Genomic DNA, 6,177 nt, shown 5'->3' on the forward strand with positions numbered 1-6,177 from the left:
CTGCGATTTCAGGGGAAGGTGCCCTGGGATGGGGACGAGGTGGCGGGGGTAATGGAGGAGTGGACCAGGGTGTCGCGGAGGGAACGATCCCTTCGGAATGCTGACAGGGGAAGGGAGGGGAAGATGCGACTGGTAGTGGCATCACGCTGGAGGTGGCGAAAATGGCGGAGGATGATCCTTTGGATATGGAGGCTGGTGGGATGAAAAGTGAGGACAAGGGGAACCCTGTCACGGCTCTGGGAGGGAGGGGAAGGGGTGAGGGTAGAGGTGCGGGGAATGGGTCGGACACGGTTGAGGGCCCTGTCAACCACAGTGGGGGGAAATCCTCGGTTGAGGAAAAAGGAGGTCATATCAGAAGCACCGTCATGGAAGGTAGCATCATCAGAGCAGATGCGTCGGAGACGGAGAAACTGGGAGAATGGAATGGAGTCCTTACAGAAGGTAGGGTGTGAAGAAGTGGGAGTCGGTGGGCTTATAATGGATATTAGTAGACAACCTATCCCCAGAGATGGAGACAGAGAAGTCGAGGAAGGGAAGGGAAGTGTCAGAGATGGACCATGTAAAGGTGAGAGAAGGGTGGAAATTGGAAGCAAAGTTGATAAAGTTTTCTAGTTCGGGGCGGGAGCAGGAAACGGCACCAATACAGTCATCAATGTACCGGAAAAAGAGTTGGGGGAGGGGGCCTGAGTAGGACTGGAACAAAGAATGCTCGACATATCCCACAAAAAGACAGGCATAACTAGGACCCATGCGGATACCCATAGCGACACCTTTTACTTGAAGGAAGTGCGTGGAGTTGAAGGAGAAGTTGTTCAATGTGAGAACAAGTTCAGCCAAGCGGAGGAGGGTGGTGGTGGATGGAGACTAGTTGGGCCTCTGTTCCAGGAAGAAGCGGAGAGCCCTCAAACCATCCTGGTGGGGGATGGAGGTGTAGAGCGATTGGACGTCCATATTGAAGAGGAGGCGGTTGGGACCAGGAAACTGGAAATTGTCAAAATGACGTAGGGCGTCAGAAGAGTCACGGATGTAGGTGGGAAGAGACTGGACCAGCGGAGAAAAGATAGAGTCTAGATAGGAAGAAATAAGTTCAGTGGGGCAGGAGCAGACTGACACAATGGGTCTGCCGGGACAGTCCCGTTTGTGGATTTTGGGAAGGAGGTAGAAGCAGGCTGTCCGGGGTTGTGGGACTATGAGGTTGGAAGCTGTAGAGGGAAGATCTCCAGAGGAGATGAGGTCAGTGACAGTCCTTTGGACGGTGGCTTGATGTTCGGTGGTGGGGTCATGGTCCAGAGGGAGGTAGGAAGAGGTGTCTGTGAGTTGGCGTTGAGCTTCTGCAAGGTAGAGGTCAGTACGCCATACAACAACAGCACCACCCTTGTCTGCAGGTTTGATGACCATGTCGGGGTTAGACCTGAGAGAACGGAGTGCCTCAAGTTCAGAGGGGGACAGGTTAGAGTGAGTGAGGGGGGCAGAGAAATTGAGACGACCAATGTCTTGCCGACAGTTTTCAATGAAGAGATCAAGAGCGGGTAAGAGGCCAGGGGGAGGGGTCCAGGTAGAGGGAGAATGGGTCTGCTGGTCGGGGGGAGGACTCCTGGTCGAAGAAGTGAGCCCGGAGACGGAGGCGACGGAAGAAGAGCTCAACGTCATGCCGAGCGCGAAATTCATTGAGGTGGGGGCATAAGGGGATAAAACTGAGACCTTTGCTGAGTACAGAACGCTCAGCATCAGAGAGGGGGAGGTCAGAGGGTATAGTGAATACACGGCAAGGGGTCAGATCAGAAGGGGTGGGGTCAGAGGGAAGTGAAGCGGAATGTTGGAAATACGCAGCATCTGTGGAGAGAGAAACTGAGTCAACGTTTCAGGTTGATCACCTTTCATCTTTCTTTGGCCTCCTTGTCTCGAGAGACAATGGGTAAGCGCCTGGAGGTGGTCAGTGGTTTGTGAAGCAGCACCTGGATTGACTATAAAGGCCAATTCTAGAGTGACAGACTCTTCCACAGGCGCTGCAGATAAAATTGGTTGTCGGGGCTGTTTCGCAGTTGGCTCTCCCCTTGCGCTTCTGTCTTTTTTCCTGCCAACTGCTAAGTCTCTTCGACTCGCCTCACTTTAGCCCCACCGTTACGGCTGTCTGCCAGCTCTGTCGATCACTGGAAACTCACTCCCACGACTTGTGGTCAATGTCACAGAACTTCATGTTGCGTTTGCAGATGTCTTTAAAGCGGAGACATGGACGGCCGATGGGTCTGATACCAGGGACGAGCTTGCTGTACAATGCGTCCTTGGGGATCCTGCCGTCTTCCATGCGGCTCACATGGCCAAGCCATCTCAAGAGCCGCTGGCTTAGTAGGGTGTATATGCTGGGGATGTTGGCCTCCTCGGAGACTTCTGCGTTGGAGGTACGGTCCTGCCACCTGATGCCAAGGATTCTCCGGAGGCAGTGAAGATGGAATGAGTTGAGATGTCGCTCTTGGCTGACATACATTGTCTGGGCCTCGCTGCCGTATAGCAAGGTACTGAGGACATCTTTCATCAGAACTGGAAAAAGTTGCATGTCTGCACTTCCACTTAAATGCATCAACACTATTCACCTCCACCACTACTTGTTGATAATGAGTTCGACATTCTGACCACTCTCAGTGTAAAGGCGTTTCTCCTGAATTCTCCTACTGGATTTATTAGTGACTATCTTATATCTATGTCTGCCATTTCTTGCCTCACCCACATGTGCAAACTATCTTCTTTACCCTATCAAACCCCAACATAAAGTGAATCACATTTTGTACAATACTTTTAGTTTCCTGGTTTTTCTTCTAAGACCTGTATAGCCTTTCCTGATGAGCTTAACCTTTCAAGTACCACAACATTTTGTATTTATATAGCACCATTAATGTAGTAAAACATCCCAAGGTGATTCATAGGAGCAATATAAAACAAAACTTGGCACCGAGCCACATAAGGAGTTATTGGGGCAGGTAACCAACAACTTGGTCAAAGAGCTAGATTATAAGGAGTGTCTCAAAGGAGGAAAGAGAGATAGAGAGGTGGAGAGGTTTAGGGAGGGAATTCCAGAGCTTAGGTCTTGCCTGCTGAAGGCATGTCTGCCAGTCATGGGGATATTAAAATTGAGGATTGGTTATGAAAGCACTTCCGTTTTTTGTTAAACTTTGAGGACTTGTGTTTTGAAACTGACAAAAGGATTCCATAGATGCTGGACTTTGTATTTTTTTAAATAAAGAGGTCATCATAAGATCTTTCAGACTTGGTTTGTAAACAGCCCTTACCGAAAGTCACCTGCCTTCAGATAATTGCCCAGCAGGGGTTTTTGACTTGGGGGAAATGTTTACAGAGAAGTGACAGGTCAAGATTTATAAGGGTCAGGAGGCTTGACTCTTGAGATTGTTTTTGGTTTTGCTTTGGGCAGTCAGTTGGAGTTGTAAAAACCAGCCAGGAGAACAGTCATCCAAGCTCAGCCTGTTCCATCTCTTTGAAAAGGCTGCCAGTTTTTCCATTTCTTTGAGAAGCTCTTAGAAGCGAGTGTAAGAAATAGAGAAATTGATGCTACATTCGTCCTGAAAGGCCTGTTTGAAACTCCGTTGCCGCATTTCTCCTGTGACGTTGGAAAAACCTGCCAGATAAATCATTGCGCCACCTGAGCGAATTGCTCCAGAGAAAGATCCCAGTGACAGCCGTCTAGGCATATTTGGGACGCCAAACCAAAAAAGGAACAACTGTCAACTTTCCATATCTTCCCTTTTTTCTTCAAGAATTAACAAGTATTTGGCCAAAGGTTTCCTTTTTTTGTCTTTTTTTTGGAACGGAGCTCTGAAAAGAAAATCTCCATTTTTTCTGGTTCACCGATGTGTTTGTGTGTAAGGGGCTAAGGTAAAAGGGAACTTTCATATTTTAATCTGTGTGTTAATGCTTTGCTTCGTTACTGGTTATGTCTTGGTTTAAAATAAACTGATAATTTTGTTGTTTATTAAAGAAACCTGGTTGGCGTATTTTATTCTGGGATAAAGCGTAGAGTCTATGATTGACCAAATTGGTAACTGGGTAAACATTTAAATATATGTTGTGACCTGTGGAGAAGTGGAACTAGAAAAGACAGTGCACTCCTCTCACCTTGGTCGTAACAGGATGCACAGAAGAACAAAATTAGTGAAGTGCAGAGATCTCAGAGAGTTGTGGGCCTGAGAAGATTACAGAGATAGGAAGGGGTGAGGCCATGAAGGGATTTGTAAACAAGGATGAGAATTCTAAAATCAAGGCATGACTTAGCCAGTTGCAATATTATCCCTATGAGTCTTTTTTTGCACATTCACCAATGCCTCTTATTTATGTATTTATATTTTATAATACAATACTGTTAGCAGTACTCCAATTGTTGCCTAACCAAGTTTCTATACAAATTTAACATAATATCTCTGCTTTTCATTTCTATGCCTCTAGAAATGAACCCCAGTGTTTGGTTTGCTTTCTTTGCCTTACTAACCTATGTCACTACTTTTATTATATATAATGCTCTGTTCTGAAGAAGGGTCACTGACCTGAAACATTAACTCTGCTTCTCTCGCCACAGATGCTGCCAGACCTGCTGAATATTTCCAACGTTTCTTGTTTTTATTTCAGATTTCCAGCATCCGCAGTATTTCGCTTTTATATCACTACTTTTATTGATGTGTATCTGGATCTGTGGATTCATTTGCTTCTCTGACCCATTTGGTTTCTTATTGTCTAAGCTGTTAGTAAGGATTCTTTATTTTATATTTTCAGATTCTACAAGACCTAGATTCCTATTTTAGAATAACGGTTCACATTTATTGACCAAGCTTCTTCTGGCAAAACTATCATTTTGTTAAGTATTCCTGTTTCCCCTCAACTACACCACCCCCATCTCTCGCCACACCCAATCAGTTAATAAACCAATTGTATTGACTCAATATGAAAGAAAACTCTACAGCACTCATCCCATTTGAGATAGAAACGGAAACTGCTGAAAATACTCAGCAAGTCAAGCAGCACTCTTCTTTGGCCACCTTATCTCGAGAGACAATGGGTAAGCGCCTGGAGGTGGTCAGTGGTGCTAAGTCTCTTCGACGCACCACATTTTAGCCCCGCCTTTATGGCTGCCCGCCAGCTCTGGCAAACGCTGGCAACTGACTCCCACGACTTGTGATCAATGTCACAGGACTTCATGTCGCGTTTGCAGACATCTTTAAAGCGGAGACATGGACGGCCGGTGGTTCTGATACCAGTGGCGAGCTCGCTGTACAATGTGTCTTTGGGGATCCTGCCATCTTCCATGCGGCTCACATGGCCAAGCCATCTCAAGCGCCGCTGACTCAGTAGTGTGTACAAGCTGGGGATGTTGGCCGCCTCGAGGACTTCTGTGTTGGAGATACGGTCCTGCCACCTGATGCCAAGTATTCTCCAGAGGCAGCGAAGATGGAATGAATTGAGACGTCGCTCTTGGCTGACATACGTTGTCCAGGCTTCGCTGCCATAGAGCAAGGAACTGAGGACACAGGCTTGATACACTCTAACTTTTGCATTCCGTGTCAGTGCGCCATTTTCCCACACTCTCTTGGGCAGTCTGGACATAGCAGTGGAAGCCTTTCCCATGCGCTTGTTGATTTCTGCATCTAGAGACAGGTTACTGGTGATAGTTGAGCCTAGGTAGGTGAACTCTTGAACCACTTCCAGAGCGTGGTCGCCAATATTGATGGATGGAGCATTTCTGACGTCCTGCCCCATGATGTTCATTTTCTTGAGGCTGATGGTTAGGCCACATTCGTTGCAGGCAGTCGCAAACCTGTCAATGAGACTCTGCAGGCACTCTTCAGTGTGAGATGTTAAAGTAGCATCGTCAGCAAAGAGGAGTTCCCTGATGAGGACTTTCCGTACTTTGGACTTCACTCTTAGACGGGCAAGGTTGAACAACCTGCCCCCTGATCTTGTGTGGAGGAAAATTCCTTCTTCAGAAGACTTGAATGCATGTGAAAGCAGCAGGGAGAAGAAAATCCCAAAAAGTGTGGGTGCGAGAACACAGCCCTGTTTCACGCCACTCAGGATAGGAAAGGGGTCTGATGAGGAGCCGCCATGTTGAATTGTGCCTTTCATATTGTCATGGAATGAGCAGCATTAGTGGAGAGAAAAAAAGAGTCAAATCCCATT

The sequence above is a fragment of the Heterodontus francisci genome, chromosome 13 (genome assembly GCF_036365525.1).
Source record: "Heterodontus francisci isolate sHetFra1 chromosome 13, sHetFra1.hap1, whole genome shotgun sequence".
NCBI classification, from domain to species: domain Eukaryota; kingdom Metazoa; phylum Chordata; class Chondrichthyes; order Heterodontiformes; family Heterodontidae; genus Heterodontus; species Heterodontus francisci.